The sequence below is a fragment of the Phocoena sinus genome, chromosome 19 (assembly GCF_008692025.1).
Source record: "Phocoena sinus isolate mPhoSin1 chromosome 19, mPhoSin1.pri, whole genome shotgun sequence".
NCBI classification, from domain to species: Eukaryota; Metazoa; Chordata; class Mammalia; order Artiodactyla; family Phocoenidae; genus Phocoena; species Phocoena sinus.
The window spans coordinates 32,655,118-32,674,230 of record NC_045781.1 but is presented as its reverse complement, the minus strand read 5'-3'; the positions used below and the strand labels follow the sequence as shown (position 1 = coordinate 32,674,230).

General features: G+C 41.1%; 1 pseudogene; it reads right to left on the bottom strand.

The window, feature by feature from the left end:
• Positions 1 to 1,487: 1,487 nt before the first annotated feature.
• On the bottom strand, positions 1,488 to 2,053 carry LOC116744494 (annotated as a pseudogene).
• Positions 2,054 to 19,113: the final 17,060 nt, after the last annotated feature.

The following is a 19,113-nucleotide window of genomic DNA, read 5'->3' as shown; positions in this document are numbered from 1 at the left end:
TCCACATTCTGCATATACACGCACACACATAAGCACATGTGCCTTTCTCCAGCCTTTACATTTATGCACACTTTAAAATAACAATTTTCATTAACTTCATTCATCTTTTGGATTAGCCAAAGGACAGCCTTGTAGACATTAATGTAGCATAGAAAATCAATACATCACAATTAGTAAAAGCCAATTGGAAAGGCTTCTGGCTTTTATTTTACTTTATTTTTACTCATACACATTCAGTTTATTTGAACAGAGGACAGTTTTGCTATTCATGCCATCAGCCAGAATTCTTGAACCAATGAAGCCAGTGGACACTAATGAAAAAGGATTTTTCATGTCTGTTGCATCTGACTCAACACCAAGTTGCTTAATGAATTACATTTGGGTTTCACCTAGAGTTGATTAAATATTTAACATTTGGAGCAAAAATACAGCTGCATTCAGTAGGTTAAGGGTGAGCCACAAAATGGCTTCTAATAACCAATTCTAGAAGTGCACTATAGGAAACACTATTAAAAATTATCTAACCCAATAATAAACCAATATTTTAGACTAGAAATAACTGAGGCCCAAGAGATTCAGGTGGCATGGTTGAAGTCATCCAGCTAGATTTTAATCCGGCATTCCTTTTAGCTGGATATTAGACTCATTCTGAGAAGCAGAAAATGGGACTTGTTTCTTTTAGGATGGTCAAATCCTAGTATTCAGGGATTGGCCCTCTTTTTGAACAGGTGTAGACTGCACCTGACCTCAGGCTACACGTGTTTCTGACAATTCCAAATGAAGTGTCTGCTCTAAGGGAAAGATCTGGATTTTAGCTGCTGCCCTCGGTGGTGCAGGGTTAAGTGCCAACATGTTTGAGTGCAGGACTTATTCTTGAAGTTGCCAGCTTCAGCTAATTGCAGATGTAAAAGATAAGACACCAATTTCAAAAAGAAGAGCACATTGCAATGAGACCAAAAAATGTGTTCACTGTGCTCCTTCCCTATCTAAGGACAATTGACCGCACTAGAAGGAGACTGATAAAATTTAATGGTCTTTTTTTTAAAGTTATTTCTAATTTAAATGTGATTTAAGAAAATTAATACCCAAGTCTGATTCAGAAGTCGTTTGGGGCAGCTAAATTACAAGGCTCCTTAGAGGAAGAGTTTTTTCCATTCAATTAATGAACAAATTTTTAGGTATTATTAAGGTATGATTGATACAATAAACAGCACGTATTTAAGGGGTACAACTTGACCAGTGTTGAAATATGCATACACTCATGTAACTATCATCACAGTCAACATAATAAACAATTCCATAATGCCCAATAGTTTACTGGACATGTCTGAAATCTACTCTCCAGCTCTGTCCTTAGACAACCACTAATCTGTTTTTTGTTTGTTTGCTCTTATTTTTTTTGGGGGGGTGGGGTTTTTTGTGGTTTGGAGAGTATTTTTTACTGGTTTCCAAGCGATCCTTTATTGAAATATTTTCCTTAGTAGTTCCTAACTAGCTGGGCATTCAACTGCACCAGTTGATGTCATCTATGACATCATGACGGTGGTGACCATCAACACTGCAGCCATACACTGGGCAGTCCCCAGGATTTCTTGAATGGTTCCAGAGAGTTTTCTAGCTAAACATCCATGCCACATCTGTCAGACAAAGTTGACAATCTCTTCAACAGTGATGTTTCCTATGTGCTTAATGTTTTTTGATTCTTTCCGTCTCTAGGTGGTTCCTTGAGGGCTTTGATGGCCAGGGTAGAAGTAGAAGGTACCACCTCAGTCTGGGCCTGTCTGTTTTAAATGGGTAGGTCCACTATAATCCTCAGGCCCTTCATGTCACTGGTTGCCTTGGTGATGCCACCACCAAGCTTTTTTGGAGACAGACTCAGGGGACAGATATTGGTGGCCAGGGCAGACGTGGTATCAATTTCCCGACTAAGGCCCCTCAAGTACACACAACTTTTGATCTTGTTGGGGTTGAACTTGAGCGACATGTTGGAGGCAGCTGGTGTCGGATAGACCTGGATGCAAAAAGACAGAAGAAAGTTGCCCCTTGGCCTGCTCTGAGATAAAAGAGGAAAGCTGCTTTCTGTTATATATTTGTTTGCACTTTCTAGAATCTTCTAGAAATGAGGTCCTGTAGTATGTACTCTTTTTTGGTCTGGCTTATGTAATGCAACATAAATGATTTTGAGATTCATCCATGTTGTTGCGTGTATCAATAGTTTATTCCTTTTTTCTGAGTTTATTGTAAGGATATAGAAAAAACTAAATTGAAATGGACCATAGACCTAAACGCCAACCCATAAAACTTCTAAAAGAAAACAGGAAAAAATCATAATGGCCTTGAGTTGGGATAAGATATCTAATATAGCAGGGGTCCCCAACCGCCATGCCGTGGACCACTACTGGTCCGCAGCCTGTTAGGAACCGGGCCGTGCAGCAGGAGGTGAGCGGCGGGCAAACGAGTTAAGCTTCATCCGCCTCTCCCCATCGCTCGCATTACCGCCTGAGCCATCCCCGCCACCCCACCCCACCCCACCCCCTGGTCTGTGGAAAAACTGTCTTCTACAGAACCGGTTCCTGGTGCCAAAAAGGTTGGGGGCCCTGTATAGGACAACAAAAGTGTGAACTATTAAAACATCAATAAATTGGACTTCATCAAAATTAAAACTTTTTCTCTTCCAAACACACTGTTAAGAAAGTGGAAAGGTGGGCTTCCCTGGTGGCGCAGTGGTTAAGAATCTGCCTGCCAATGCAGGGGATACGGGTTCGAGCCCTGGTCAGGGAAGATCCTACACGCCGTGGAGCAACTAAGCCCATGCACCCCAACTACTGAGCCTGTGCTCTAGAGCCCGCGAGCCACAACTACTGAAGCCCACGAGCCACAACTACTGAAGCCCGTGTGCCTAGAGCCTGTGCTCTGAAACAAGAAAAGCCACTGAAATGAGAAGCCCGCGCACTGCAACGAAGAGTAGCCCCCGCTCACCGCAACTAGAGAAAGCCCGCGCACAGCAACGAAGACCTAACGCAGCCAAAGATAAATAAATAAATAAATTTATTTAAAAAAAAGAAACGCCACACACTTTGAAGCAGCCAAAGGTGGTAAGGCCTGGAGTGGAAGCCAGCTTTATTTATTGTCAAGGCCAGCACATTCGTCAACTCTCCTCATTAAAATTTGCCAATTAATGAGCAGTGGCATACCCCTTAGCAAAGGTCAGCAGCAACCTAAGCAAACTTATCAAAAATTCAAAAAGGTACAGAGTTTGGGAAAAGTTCATTCTTCACTTAATTAACGGATCTAATTACAATCCTGACATAACAAAATGCAAAATGCGCTCTTCAAAAGACACGCAGTCAAAGGTTTAACAGCCCAGATAACCTTCTCCTTTGGTACAGGCTGACCCAAATGTGTGGGGGAGGGGGGGGCGGAATCTTAGCATACAGTCAACGGGTTGATGAAATGGCTTTTCAAGAAATTAAAGCTTAGTAGGGTATCAGTAACCCAGAGCAACAAAGGAATTGAAAGAGAATGAAGACGCTCCCACATCCTGCAATCTGGCTGAACACAGAGTCAAGGCTTTCACTAATCTCCTTTGTTAGCAGACATCAAAGTATTTATTTAGTGACCTTTCCTGACTAGTTGTGAATAGCACTTTAGCATCCTAAAGAGTCCGGGTCTGTAACTGTTGCCTCATTTAGATGAAACCTAAGATACAATAAGATAGAATGGATATGCTGTGCTTACATTGTTTCTGAAATAGCAGGTCCAGAATTTCAAACCAGGTACCACTAACCAAAGGCTTAGAGAAAAATCACCCTGACCTCCAGCTCATCCACTCAGAGAACAACCATCTTGAGAGGGTTAGCTCCATCTCTGTCTCATGACATGGAATCAGCTTCACAGGAGACAGTAAAAACCCTGGCAACTTCAAGTTTTGATTCTGTACATGAAAATGAACAGATAGGAAGCATTAAGTCTCAAGGCTTCTCACCCTTCTCACCCTTCAAGGGTGTTCAAAACTTTTAGACAGCAAGTGGGTTTTCCACTCAGGAGTTCCTAGGTGAGAAGCACACTTGTGGATTAGAATAAGCATATCACAGAGTATTATTATCTGGAAGGGGAAACCGATGCTCAGAGAGAATAAATGACTCACCTAAGACCAAACACAAAGGTAATAGTAAAGAACCCTGCAGCCTACCCTCAGCAGGGTCAGGTGTGGTAGTTCTAATCATTTATTTATTCAACAAACATTTGTTAAGCATCTTTCATGTGTTGGGCCTTGTTTAGTCACCGGAATGAGGTTAAGTGTTCAAAACAGATATGTCCTACCCCTCATAGAGCTTCTATTCTAATGGAGGAAGATAGACAATAAAGCAACAAATAAGCAAGAAAAATGCATCTAGGGAATTCTCTAGCAGTCCAGTGGTTAGGACTTGGCACTTTCACTGCTGGGGCCCAGGTTCAATCCTGGTCAGGGAGCTAAGATACCGCGAGCTGCATGGCTCAGCCAAAAAAGAAAAAAACAGGAAAAAAATGCATCTACTATCGGTGCTTATAGAGAACTAAAACAGAGGGACGTGAGAGTGACTGGGTGATTATTATAGTTGGAAGGACTGGAGAAGCTCTCCCTAAGAGGTAACATTTCAGCTGAGACTGAAGGACACAGAGAGCCATCCACGTAAAGACTAGAAACAAATGTACAAAAACAGGAGAGAAAAGTTGGTGCCAAGGACCAAGGCCACTAAACAACATCAAGAAGACCAAGGCGTCCAGAACCAAGAGAGTGAGGAGAGGGGTATAAGATGAGGCAGAGGCAGCAGGCCACGGGTAGCTATCACACACAGGACTTTGCACGTCCATGATAGGATATACGAATTTTATTACAAGTGCAACAGACTCCACTAGAGGGTTTTAAGCTGAGGAGTGATCTGAATCCTCTTCAGAAGATCATCCTAGCATATATGTAGACAGTCCAGAGTCCAGTAAGAAAATCCAGTAAGAAGGTTGCAGCAGGAGAGCAGGAAAGAGACAAGAGTGGAGGTGTCAGTGGAGATGGAGAGAGGGTAAACAGAACTTGCAGGTGAATTGATGAGATGTGGGAGGAGATGAGAAAAGAGGAGCAAAGCATAACTGGTAGGTTTGGGGCTCGAGCAACTGTTTGAGTGGTGATGGCTGAAACTGGGTTGAGGAAAATAGGCCATAGGAAAGAAGCAAATGTGGAGGTTAGCAATAGTTTTTTTGGTCAAATTTGAGATGCCTCGTAGATACCGTTGTGAGATACCAGCTAGATAACTGGATAGAGAAATATACAAATCTGGGATTCTGGGAGGATGTTTAGAATGAGGCAGCAAAGTGACAGTTACCTTCCTTAGAGATATCACTTAAAGTCACTGGACTGGATGAGGTCACCCAGGCAAAGGGAGAATTTTTCCAAAGGAGCAGTCCACTCCACTCCTTTCCAGGAGGAGCTCTGTGCTTTCTTCTCTCCCGCACAGCTGTTCTGTGACAGTACTTGAGAACAACAAAGGAAGGGAGGCGACTCTCAGCGTCCTTGGACGCATGTTTGGAGTTGGTGCCTCTTCCCCGTAATCAAAAGGCCCTCCAGGTGAGACGCAAAGACGCGCACTTCCTGTGATGTGCTGCCGAGCGAAACCCTGGTCCCTACCTCAAGTCCTTCGTAAAGAAAAAGAAAAAAAAAAAAAAATCAATCCGCTTTCACACAAAACTGGAGTTTTACTTACTGTGCACCTAAAGAGGGGAAAAGCAGCCGCCGCCGCGATCACAGGAGGCCTTCCCTGAGAACCCGGTGTGAGGCTGCCCCCTTGTGTCTACTAATGGGTATGACCCGCTCAGCAATCCAAAATCGGTTTCTTAAAATCGCAGGGCACCGAGGGGTGGGAGAGGGAGCGTGGGAGGGAGGCGCCAGAGGGAGGGGATATGGGGATATATGTATATGTATAGCTGATTCACTCTGTTATACAGCAGAAACCAACACACCATTGTAAAGCAATTATACTCCAATAAAGATGTTAAAAAAAAAATTTCAGGGCTTCCCTGGTGGCACAGTGGTTAAGAATCCGCCTGCCAATGCAGTGGACACGTTCGAGCCCTGGTCCGGGAAGATCCCACATGCCGCGGAGCAACTAAGCCCGTGCGCCACAACTACTGAGCCCGCTTTCTAGAGCCCGCGAGCCACAACTACTGAAGCCCGCGCACCTAGAGCCTGTGCTCCGCAACAAGAGAAGCCACCGCAATGAGAAGCCGCACACCACACCGAAGAGTAGCCCCCACTCGCTGCAACCAGAGAAAGTCTGCGCACAGCAACAAAGACCCAACGCAGCCAAAAATAAAAATAAATAAAATAAATTTATAAAAAATTGCAGAGTACGGAGCTGCCCTTATTTCCTCTTAACTTTTTTCTTTTTCTTTTTTTTTAGCTGTTACTGAGTGGGTAAGTTAATTGAATAATTGAATTATAACTGCTGTACAATATTATATAAGTTACAGGTGTACAACATAGTGATTCACAATTTTTAAAGGTTATGCTCCATTTATAGTAGTTATAAAATGTTGTCTATATTCCTCATGTTGTACAATATATCCTTGTGGCTTATTTTATACCTAATAGTTTGTACTTCTGAATCCCCACCTTATCTTGCCCTCCCCACTTCCCTCTTCCCACTGGTAACCACTAGTTTGTTCTCTCTATCTGTGAGTCTGCTTCTTTTATGTTATATTCACTAGTTTGTTGTATTTTTTAGATTCCACATATAAGTGACATCACATGCTGCAGTGGTCACTATAAAGGAAACAAACCAAAACACACCAAATGCTCCACTGCCCTTGAGATGAAGCCCTTTCCCAACTCAGGCTTGACCTTGGACCCCTGCCTGGCCCTGCCTCCCCAGCCTCTGCTCCCTATGACCATTATACTGGCTCACCATCAGTCCCACACCCCACCCACCCCTGATCACACCATGGCGCACTCTCCTGCCCTGGCCCATCTGCCCCAAATGCTCCTCACACCCTTCTTTGCCTTCAGACCTCGGACTGGAAACATCCAAGCTCACTCTGGGAAACCTGCTCTGGGCCTCGAGGATGGGAGCTCCTCTGACGTATTTCTCCCATCACAGTCTTTGCCACACCTTGTTATAACTGTTTCGTTGTCTGTCTCCCCTAGAGAATGTAAGCTCTACTTCCTAGAAATAAGCACCACTTACCAGAAATCAATCCCATGCGCCCCCATTACAGGAACATAGATGAGGAAATGAGAAAGCTCCACGTGACATTACCTACAAACATCAAAACGTGGGCTTCTTAAAAACGCATCTTTCCCTGTCATACAAGGTATAATTCTCAAGCAAAGATAGTGGTGGCTTTACAGATTCAGATACCCGGTGGTCCTTTAGGATACCCCGAGGTGTATGACCTTGATGTGACACATGGGTCTGATTAACTAGTGTCTCGGCTGGGATTCCTCTGAAAGCAGAGCCTGAAACAAGCTGAGTGCAGACGATGTCAGAAGCAGGGATGTGAAACGGTGGGAATAAAACAGGGAAGGAGGAAAATGAGGGATGGGTTACTGAGCTCTTTACTTGCAGGTCCAGTAGAGCTCAGCGACGTCAGGGAACTTCTGAGAACCCAGGTAGAAAGCACCTTATAATTGTCCATCTGAAGGGCAGAAATGTGGTGCATTTTTCAACCAACTCTTATTTTCCACTGGTGAAGGACTGCTACCTTGCATCTCTGGGCTGAGCCGATAAGAACTTGACTATCCTTCCATGGTTTTAGAAAACCACGTGAGGCAGAAAACCAGAAAGAGACCATGGCACACATGCTTGAGGAGGGATGAGGTCAGCAACAGGAACTTTCCACCCCAGCTAAGCCGAAAAAGGGGATGTTGAGGGGATGTGACCTGGGGACGACAGGCATCTGTGTCATCTAGGATGAGTCTCATCCTGAATGATTTAGGGAAACGTTGTTCTGTAGAGCACAGGGCACCACATTTGCCATTTGCTAGCTGTGTGAGATTCAGCAAACTTCTTATCTCTCTGAATCTTAAAATTCTTCATCCATCAAGTAATTATTAATGGTAACTATAATTAAGGGCTCTTCTAAATAACAAATGTGTTAATATATGTGAGGTGCCTGGTACAAGGAGAAAAAGAAGTTAAGTTGCTATAGTATTGTTAATAAAATAACAAGAGTAATATCTCACTTGCCTCATGGATTCATATCTGTTGACTCCATTTTTGTCCTGCTCTTACTTAGTAGCATCTGTTTATTCAGACACATACTAGTTGCCTTGGCTTGTTTCCATTCTTCCTTCTTCCTAACAGATATTTATTGAGCCTTAACTGTGCTTCAGACATTGTGCTCCCCTCAACTCTATAATTTTGCTTCCCAGACCATATTGAAGCATTCTTATCTGAAGTACTAGAAATTCGCTGTCTGCATAAATACTGCCTGCCACTAACCCCTAATCCACACCATGCAAGTATTTAAAGTCTTGCCATGTCACGCTGGAAATGCAACAAATAGACCAGAACTTACATCTAATTGAGCACTGTTCCTCTTAAGTAGTCACCTTGCAAAGTTACACAATCCACCTGTCTCCCTCCTCCACCCCATGCATACATTTAGGGAACAATACAGAGTCAGCATATTATTTTTAATGTATTTGAAGAAAAAAACTATTTTCGTTTCATTTGTAGGTATATGCAACAACACAAACAGAGGAGTACATAATACTAGAGACCACATCTTATTCTTCTTTGGCGACCCCCACTCCATACCTACCTAGTAACCTTCACTTTGTAAGGCAACAGTAAGTGTTAGCTACTATTTTCATCCATTTATCAAATATTCTAAGCACCTACTATAAATTAATTGATGTATTAAGAGCTGAAAAAGGACACAAAGGTAATTAAAAGTATGATTTATGATCTCAAGATCGCTATGGTCTAACAGAGAAGTTAATATTAAATGCCTCTACAAAAAGATCTTAGGAGAATTTTATAGAGGAAGTTGAATTGAAAGGTGGGTACGATTTCAATAGACAAAACTGTGAAAGAAAGAATGTGGTACTAGCAGCAGGAACAGCAAAAGCAAAGGCACCGAGTCAGGAAATAACCAAAACAATTCATTTAACAGTGTTAAATAATTTTTTCTCAATCAGTGGGAATAGATGGCTTGGGACACTCTACTAAGACACTGGTATAACATCAGAGGTATCTAAACAGGGGTGTTGAAACTCATGTCCCATAAACTTCTTTTTAGTATAAATGAGGCTTGAAAATTTGAAAAATATTCATCACCAAAGAACCCTCTGGGGGAGTTGAAAAATCACCTGCCTCCAGCTGGTACTTTGCTCTGTTAATGATTTGTATACATGTGAACAAAAGGTTCAATGCTCCTATTAATTACCTAAAAAGTGATTAATCTCCTCTTCCACTATGGAATTAGGGACTCAAGAGGTAGATCGTTTAAACCTCTGTATTGCAGATATCAGAAATGAGTATCCTTCCTTATACACTCACCATACTCTTCCCCAACTTTCCTTCTGCTCCCATTCTATACACACATATAGCACACTGAGAAGAGATGAAATTCATATTCATTTTGTTTTTGCTCACATCCCAGAGGTAGAAATGGTGAGGCACAAACTTTCTAAGCTAGGGCACATGTGTGGGTAATCATACCCTTTACTTCACGATCAGAATGTCCCCTTCTCCCCACATGCTCCCATATCACTCCCTGAACATACATTTCACCTAAATTTGCCATGAAATCCTCAAGATGTTCACAACTTTTTTTTTTTAATTAACACTAAGCATAACCTATCTACTTTGCCTGTGGTTGGGGCCTTAACTGTAATAGCCTCCAGTCTTGCAATTCACCTTCCCAGTTACGACCTCTACTCTAAACTGTAATTGGATTGTCCCTGTTTTCATTGCACTGTGCAAATATCCCACCACATAAAACATTTCTCTTGGGGCACTCATCCATATTCCAATTGCCAACTTGAAGGGCTCTCTGGAAAGTTCACTTCAAATTACGTAACGCTAAAAAGAATTTAAACCAAAAAGGATAGGATAATTATTGTTTTTCTGAAAATTGTTTATAATATCTTTGGGTTCAGGACTTACAACAATCAGCACTTGTAATGACTTAGATGAAGATGTAAAAGGTACGAACTCAGCCTTGCAAATAACGCGAAGATGTGGAGAAAAAAAACTATTGAGTGAAGTACAATAAGCCACTATGTATTAACTACTATTAAGGTGCTTTATACTTAAATCACACGATTTTATCATAAAAATCCCTATAGAGTTGCTGTTGTTATTATCATACCTCTATTTCATAGAGGAAGAATTAGGCCTTATCATGTCTAGGGCACAGGTGCAAATCCACTGCAGCTGAAGTAAGGGAACAGAAAAAAAAACATCTATCCCTGAGGGAAGGGGCAGGAATACATGCCAGACATAGGCTACTAGACATCTCCTCTAGCTGAGCAGGAAGACAGTAGATCCCTAGAAGACTCCACCCTCAGGACCCAGGACACAGCAGTTATCTAATACCAAGGCTTAATCAGAACAACAGAAAATATGACCCCTCCTCTGCTCTCACCACCAGGCTAACAAGCCTCCAGTAACTAATAATAGCAGTCTATTATTGGAGAGGGGCAACAGTGAAGACCTAACGCTGATGGTGGAACACATATTAAGAAAAATCCTCTGGCAAATTAGTACCCACTTTAAATACAAAGAAAAGCTAGAAGAATTTGAAGCCTGTGGTACAATGAGGGTACATTGGTTTCCTGAAAAAAAAAAAGATAAGTTATAGGTTGCATTGTTTCCTGGGAAAAAAAAAAGATAAGTTAGAATCCTAAGCCTCAGTACCTCCGAATATGACCTTATTTGGAGATCAGGTCTTTACAGAAGTAGTCAAGTTAAAATGAGGTCCTTAGGGTGAGGCCTAATTCAATATGACTAATTTCCTTATAAAAGGAGAAATTTGGATACAGAGACAGACACGCATGGAGAGAAGATGATGTGAAGAGATACACAAAGAAGAGAGCCATCTACAAGCCAAGGAGAGATGCCTGAAACAGAACCTTCCCTCACAGCCCTCAGAAGAAACCAAACCTGATGACACTTTGATTTAGGACTTCTAGCCTCCAGAACTATGAGACAGAAATTTGTTGTTTAAGCCATTCAGTTTGTGGTACTTTGTTACAGCAGCCCTAGCAAACTGAGGGTAACCACAGAAAAAATAAATCCCAAACTCAACTTAACTCTTGAGTAGATTGAATCAAACACTTACTAAAGGTCCAGCAGGAGGAAAGGCATGCCAATTTCCAAATAAAAAAAAAAAAAACTATTCAGTTTCTACAGTCCTAAAAAAAAAAAAAGTCTGGCTTTCAATCAAAAACTACTAGGCATACAAAAAAGGACAGAAAAACAAACTGTCAAGAGACAAAGTAAGCAACAGAATCAGACTCATATATGATACAGATGTTGAAACTAACAGGGAATTCTAAATAATTATGATTAACATGCTAAAGGCTATAGTGGAAAAGGTGGATAGCATGTAAGATCAGATGAGTGATTTCAGGAAAAAAAAAAGAAAATTCTAGAAATGAAGATCACTGTAACAGAGATAAAGAATGCCTTCAACAGGCTAATCACTAAGCTTCACATAACTGAAGGAAAAAGTCAGTGAATCTGAATGCAGGTCAAAAGAAATTAGTCAAACTGAAACACAAAGAGAAAAATAGGACCAGAGCATCCAAGAGCTGTGGGACAATATCAAGTGGTCTAACATACATGTAATTGGAATCCCAGAAGAAGACTCCATTTCTTTTTCAGGAGAAGAGAGAGAAATGAGGCAGGAAAATATTCAAAGAAATAATAGTGAAGAATATTCCAAATTAATGACAGACACCTGGGTTTGCAGGATACATACCAAACAAAGCATACCTATGTATACCACGTCCAAACTTCTGAAAAGGAAAGACACAGAGAAAATATTAAAAGGCAGCTAATATGTACAATGGAATATTACTCAGACATAAAAAAGGAATGAACTATTGCCATTTGCAGCAACGTGGATGGACCTAGAGAATACTATGCTTAGTGAAATAAGTCAGAGAAAAAAAAATACTATATGATATCACTTACATGTGGAATCTAAAAAATAATACAGATGAACCTGTATACAAAACAGCAACAGACTCAGACAGGGAAAACAAACTTACGGTTACCAAAGGGGACGTGGGGGTGGGAACAGATGAGGAGTGTGTGATTAACAGATACAAACTACTATACACAAAATAGATAAGCAACAAGGATTTACTGTATAGCACAGGGAACTATACCCAATATCCTATTGGGTACAGGTATTAGGGGTACCTAATATTCCTATAATGGAATATAATCTGCAAAAACACCAGAATCACTATGCTATACACCTGGAACACACAATACTATAAATCAACTATACTTCTGTTTTTAAAAATATCATAGCAGCAAAGTTAAAAAAAAAAAAAAAAGAAGCAGCTAGAGGGAAAAGACATATTACAAAGAGGAATAAATGAGAATTACAGCAAACTTCCTGTCAGAAACTATGCAAGCCAGGAGGTATCCTGAATAGCCCTGTACCTGTTAAAGAAATCAACTGGCAGCTTAAAACTTTCCCACAAAGAAAACTCCGGCTTAGACAGCGTCCACGGTGAATTCTATCAAACATTTAAGGGAAAAATAATATCACTCTACATAAAGCTTTCCAGACAACTAAAGAGGAAGGAACACTTCTCAACTCATTCTATGAGTACAACACTACTTTGATACCCTGCCAAAGACATTAAGAGGGACTTCTCTGGTGGTCCAGTGGGTAAGACTCCACACTCCCAATGCAGGGGGCCCGGGTTCAATCCCTGGTCAGAGAACTAGACCTCACATGCATGCCACAATGAAGATCCCGCGTGCCACAACGAAGATCCACGTGCCGTGACTAAGACCAGGGCGCAGCCAAAATGAAAATAAATATTTTTAAAAAGACATTAAGAGAAAAGAAAGCTATAGAACAATATCCCTCTTAAGCACTGACCAAAAAATCCTCATCACTAAATAAATCCTCATTCACTAAGATATTAGTGAACCAAATCAACAATAAATCAAAAGGAAAATACACCATGACCAATTGGAATTATCTCTTGATGCAGAGCTGATTAAACATTTGAGAATCAATATAATTTACCACATCAACAGACTCAAGAAGAACTATATGACCAACTCAATAGATGCAGAAAAAGCCTTTAAAAAATTCAAAACCTCTCATGATACAAACTCAGCAAGCTGGGAATACAAGGGAACTTCCTTAAGCTGATGGTTAATGTTCTAGTGGTGAAAGGCAGACTGCCTTTCAGATAGGGAACAAGGAAAGAATTCCACTCTTACCACTCCTATTAAACACTGTACAGAGGACCATAAGAGATATAAAAAGAAAAGTAAATAATAGGAATACAGATTAGAAAGGAAGAAATGAAATTCTTTTTTACTGATGACAAAGTTGTACACATAGATAATCCCAAGAATTTATCACACACACACCAAAAAAACCCTAATAGAACTAATAAGTGAATTTAGCAAGGTTGCATGATACAAAGTCAATGTACAAATATTGATATCCGTTGTATTTCTATATATTAGCAGTGAGCTATTAAAATTTTAATTTTGTAAAAAGTCACAATAGCAGAAAAACATGCATTATTCAAAGATAAATCTTATTAAGGATACAAGTTATATGCTGAAAAATATATAACACTGATGAAAGAAATTTTTAAATACCTGAATAAATAGATACATATACCAGGTAAATAGATTAGGAGATTTAATATTGTTAAGATGTCATCCTCCCCAAACTGATATATAGATTCAACACAATTCCAAGAAAAATCTCATCAGAAAGTTTTGTAGAGGCAGATAAGCTGATTTTTTAAATCACATGCAATTATAAAGGCATCAGAATAGCCAAAATAATTTTGAAAAATAAGAACAAAGTAGGACTCATACTACTTGAATTCAAGATCTACTATAAATAGTCTATGCAATATGATATTGAAGACAAAGAATAGATATTTAGATCAATGTAAAAGAATAGGGAATCCAGGGCTTCCCTGGTGGCGCAGTGGTTGAGAGTCCGCCTGCCGATGCAGGGGACGCGGGTTCGTGCCCCGGTCTGGGAAGATCCCACATGCTGTGGAGCGGCTGGGCCCGTGAGCCATGGCCGCTGAGACTGCGCATCCGGAGCCTGTGCTCCGCAACGGGAGAGGCCACAACAGTGAGAGGCCCGCGTACACGCAGGCCCAGCGGCCATGGCTCACGGGCCCAGCCGCGCCGCGGCATGTGGGATCCTCCCAGACCGGGGCACGAACCCATGTCCCCTGCATCGGCAGGCGGACTCTCAACCACTGCGCCACCAGGGAAGCCCAAAAATTTTTTAAATAAAAATAAAAATAAACGTTTCTCTACTCCAAACCCGACGTTTCAGTTTGTTTGACCTCAGTGTCCGCTGGACACACGAACTTGAGTTCCAAAACAGTACTGTTTCTCTTAAACCTTAGAACAAGCATATAAAGTACCTACTTTATATGGTAATCATATCCCTATTTTACAGATGGAGCTGCTGAGATCTAAAAGATCAATTAACTATCCCAAAGCCACACAGCTGATAAATGACAGTCACATTTTATCAGGTCTGCCTGACTCCAAAGACCAGGCCTTTAACTAGTATGCTGGTAGTTCTCAAATGAGGGTGACTTTGCCCACACACCCTGCACCCAGGTGACATTTAGCAATGTCTGAAGATATTTTTGGTTGTCACAACTAGGGGCAGAGGGGATGCTACTGGCATCCGGTGGGTGGAGGCCACAGGTGCTGCCAAACATCCCACAGGGGGCAGGACAGCCTCCCACAGCAGAGAATTATCCAGCACAAAATGTCAACAGTGCCAAGCTTCAGTGACTCTGCATTACGCCATGGCAGGTATGGAAGAAAAGTTTCAGGTTGAGGCACTATTTTGCTTCAGTGGGGCCTCTTTCCATGGTCCATAGTCTTGGTCCTGGTGGCATGCCTTTCCCAATATTAACGACATAAGCCTAGGGTCACCATGTGTCTGATTTCTGCCTTTGGAAAAAGAGGAAGCTGGGGTGGGTGTTACAGAGGCAACTTTTAAAAATACACCCACCACGGGATGACTGTGTTGAATTGAAAGACAGATTTTGGAATGTGTGACCCCAGTTAACGAAGGCAATACACAGAGCCCCTAACTGTTCTATCAGGCAACATGAAGCACTGAGCCCCGGGGGCAGGCACAGAGATGGGAACTATGTCCCCATTATCCACAAAGTGAACGTTTCCTTAACAATAACACAGTAATTTCAGAAGCAATTTTAACAACAAAAATCTTCCCCCAAACTCTAGAGCTTTTCTGATTTTTGTCAGCAACAAAAGAAGACAGCTTCCAAAAGCAGGCTGTATCTCTGAATATTAAAACTCCCACCTCGGGAAATTTTTTAAGCCTTCAGACAACCCCTTTTAAAGTTATAAATGAAAGTCACTCAGCAGACTATAGTGCTCATGGGCCCCTTTTATCTACTGAAGAAAGACAACAGAGTGAAAACTCGGGAGTCAAAGACCAAATTACTGACCTTGAGTCACCTTCCACACCACGTCTGGCCCAACCAAGATAGGGAGTTGAAAGGTTTAACTAGACCAACAGCAAATGATGTAATTTGATGATATAAAGAAATCCATCAAGGGAGAATAAATGACTAGATCATATTATTCACAGAGCTCTCTGAATTTAAACAAGAGCCTTGATTTGCCTTCAGCTAAGTTCTTTCATGCAAAAAATCAACCATTCCACTTCCCCCTCCTGTCCAGAGAACAAGCAATCCCATAGCCAAAGAACTGGTCCACTGGAGCTTGGACTGTCCTAATACATTTATTATTTATCTGCCTAGAGCTCCATGAGTGAACCCCTACATCACTCCCCCAGCTCTACTGCTCCCATTTCCCTTTTCTATGATGGTTATTATTATGCCACACCGATACCTATTTATCCACATCTTCATTATGAATTCCTGTGTTCCTTCACCCCAACTGTATTTCCCATGCGAGCCAACTATGAAACTTTCAGAATTGCCACCAAATCCAAGCATCAAGGATCTAACGCCCAAAACTGACAGAGCAAGGATGCACCACGGCACTTTGTGGCATTTCCCCAGGACTCACAAACTGCTGTCATCATACTCAAACCTGCTCCTTTCTGCCTTAATTTCTCCCTAACTCCTAACTATCAGTATTAACTGCTCACTCTCATTATATACCTGGCACTGTACTAGGTGTTTTAAAAATACAGTTTTATCCCACAGAGAATACTACAGGTATCTTCACTGGAAACTTTCACCAAATATGTAAGGAAGATATAATTCCCATTTTACACAAACTCATTCAGGAATAGACGGGGAAAGAATGCTTCCTAACATTCTATGTAGGTAGCAGTATTCTGATACCAAATACAGATGAAGGTAAAAGAAAAGTATTCTAGAGACCAATAGCTCTCGTTAACATACGCACAACTTCTCACTAAAATTTTAGCAGATCAAATACAACAATATGCTTTTTTAAAAAAGGTTACTATGTCCAAAACAAGTAGGCTTATCCTAGTGGAAGGCTACGTTAACATTATAAAATATATCACTGTAATTCACCATTTACACAGACTAAACAGGGAAAACCATATGTTCATCTCAATATATTTGACAAAATCTACCGGGAAAGGCAAAGAGTTGTAGAACTGCGAAGTGGACATGAACAAAGAGTGCTATTCCAGAGACCTAATAATCTTTTTAAACAGAAAGATGAAAAACCTCTCTTTCATCTCTAACCCATAATTTTGGCTCTGTATAAAGATGCTGGAATCCTGCTATCTCAGATGGAAACATTTTGAGGTATACACACCCAAAATAATACTGGAATCCTGCCGACTTAGAGAGACTTGAGTCTCCGTGTTAAAATCACATGGACTTGTAGAATATCACAATGTGACACCCAAACTGTATTTGCGGACTACCTGATACTTCTGATTTTCTGCTTTTTGTCTCAAATCTCTGTATCCACAGGAACAAGCCAAGTCCTTTACAAGTTATATATGCTCAACAAGTGTTTGCTGAACTAAATATTGAATAAAGCTCTTAATATAAAAAATAAAATTAAAATTAAAAATACAGTTTTACTTAGTCCTTGCACCAACCCATGAGATACGTATCATCACCTCTATACTACAGATGAGAAAGCTAAGGTTAGTGAGTTTTCGTAACTTTATAAAAGATAACATAAAAAGTAAGTGGCATATTTAGGCCTAAGTATATCTGACCTCAAAAATCATTTTTACTACACAGCATGCAAGATTTGTGGATGAAAACTCTAAATTCATTATCAGTAAATATTACCAAAAATAAGATGAGGGCTAATTTTGTCTTTCTTAAATATTCTCTATATTTTTCAATATATAAAATTGGGTATACAAGATAGAGTAACAAAGAAGGGATTTACCCTTACATCAAAAATAACCTAAAACAGATGAAATATATGAAACAAAAGTTTTCAAGACCCTGGACATCAGGCGACAAAGGCAGTGATCCCTGAGAGATGGGAAACAAATAAGGGGAGCCCTATGATTGCCTCAGTGTAGTCTAGCAAGAGAGTGTCCAGGGACTTCCCTGGTGGTGCAGTGGTTAAGAATCCACCTGCCAATGAAAGGGACATGGGTTCAATCCCTGGTCTGGGAAGACCCCACATACCGCAGAGCAAGTAAGCCCACATGCCACAACTACCGAGCCCACGTGCCACAACTACTGAAGCCCTGTACCTACAGCCCATGTTCCACAACAAGAGAAACCACTGCAATAAGAAGCTCGTACACTGCAACGAAGAGTAGCCCGTTTGCCGCAACTGGAGAAAACCCGGTGCAACAACGAAGACCCAACGCAGCCAAAAATTTAAAAAACAAATAAATTGATTAATTTAGAAAAAGAGAGAGAGAGAGTGTGTCCAGACCTCTGCACAGGGAGGGGAAACCAGGCAGAACCTAGCAGACTCCCTGAGTTGAAGAGACAAATCTAAGAGTCTAGTGAGACCAAAGTGGCTAGAGTTCACAGCATCAGCAAGGAGGGAGGTGCACAGAGAACTCCAGACACTGCAGAAGGTGCCCTTTAAGTATTTAACAAGTACTGATCAGTGCATATGTGTGAGAAAACTACCCATCAGGAAAATAACCATCCAAAAAGATTAAGTATCCAGTGTTCAAACAGAGCTAGGATAGTGCCTAACCCCACAAGCCAGACTAGAATACCACATGACTCACAGGTCACTGAGTAGAGTACACAGTAGGGTCTTGCTTCAGTCGTGGAAAATAATCATCCCTAGAGAGCTCTGTTCAAGTCCCACCTAATATTTCTTCAAAGCTATAACCAAAAGGATCAAATTTCTTCCAAGTAACTTAAACATGTCCCAGAACAAACCTCAAAAAGATTTACAGGGATACAAAAATATCCAGCACTCAGTAAGGTAAAATTCACAATGTCTGGCACCTAATCAAAAATTAACAGACATGCAAAGAAGTAAAAAGATACAACCATAATGAGGAGGGTGATTAAAACAATTGGTATATATGTATTCCATATGTTCAGAATATGAAGTACAGGTGTGAAAGATATAAGAAGACCCAAATCAAACTTCAAGAGATGAAAAATACAATTATGAGATGAAGAATAGACTTGATGGGAGTAATGGCAGATTAGACACTGCAAAGAAAATATTAGTGAACTTAAAAACACAGGGGACCTCCCTCGTGGTCCAGTGGTAAAGAATCCACCTTTCAACGCAGGGGACGCAGGTTTGATCCCTGGTTAGGGAACTAAGATCCCACATGCTGCAGGGCAACTAAGCCCATGTGCCACAACTACTGAGCTCGCGTGCCTCAACGAGAGAGCCCACATGCCACAAACTACAGAACCCAAGAGCTCTGGACCCTGCGTGCCACACCTACAGA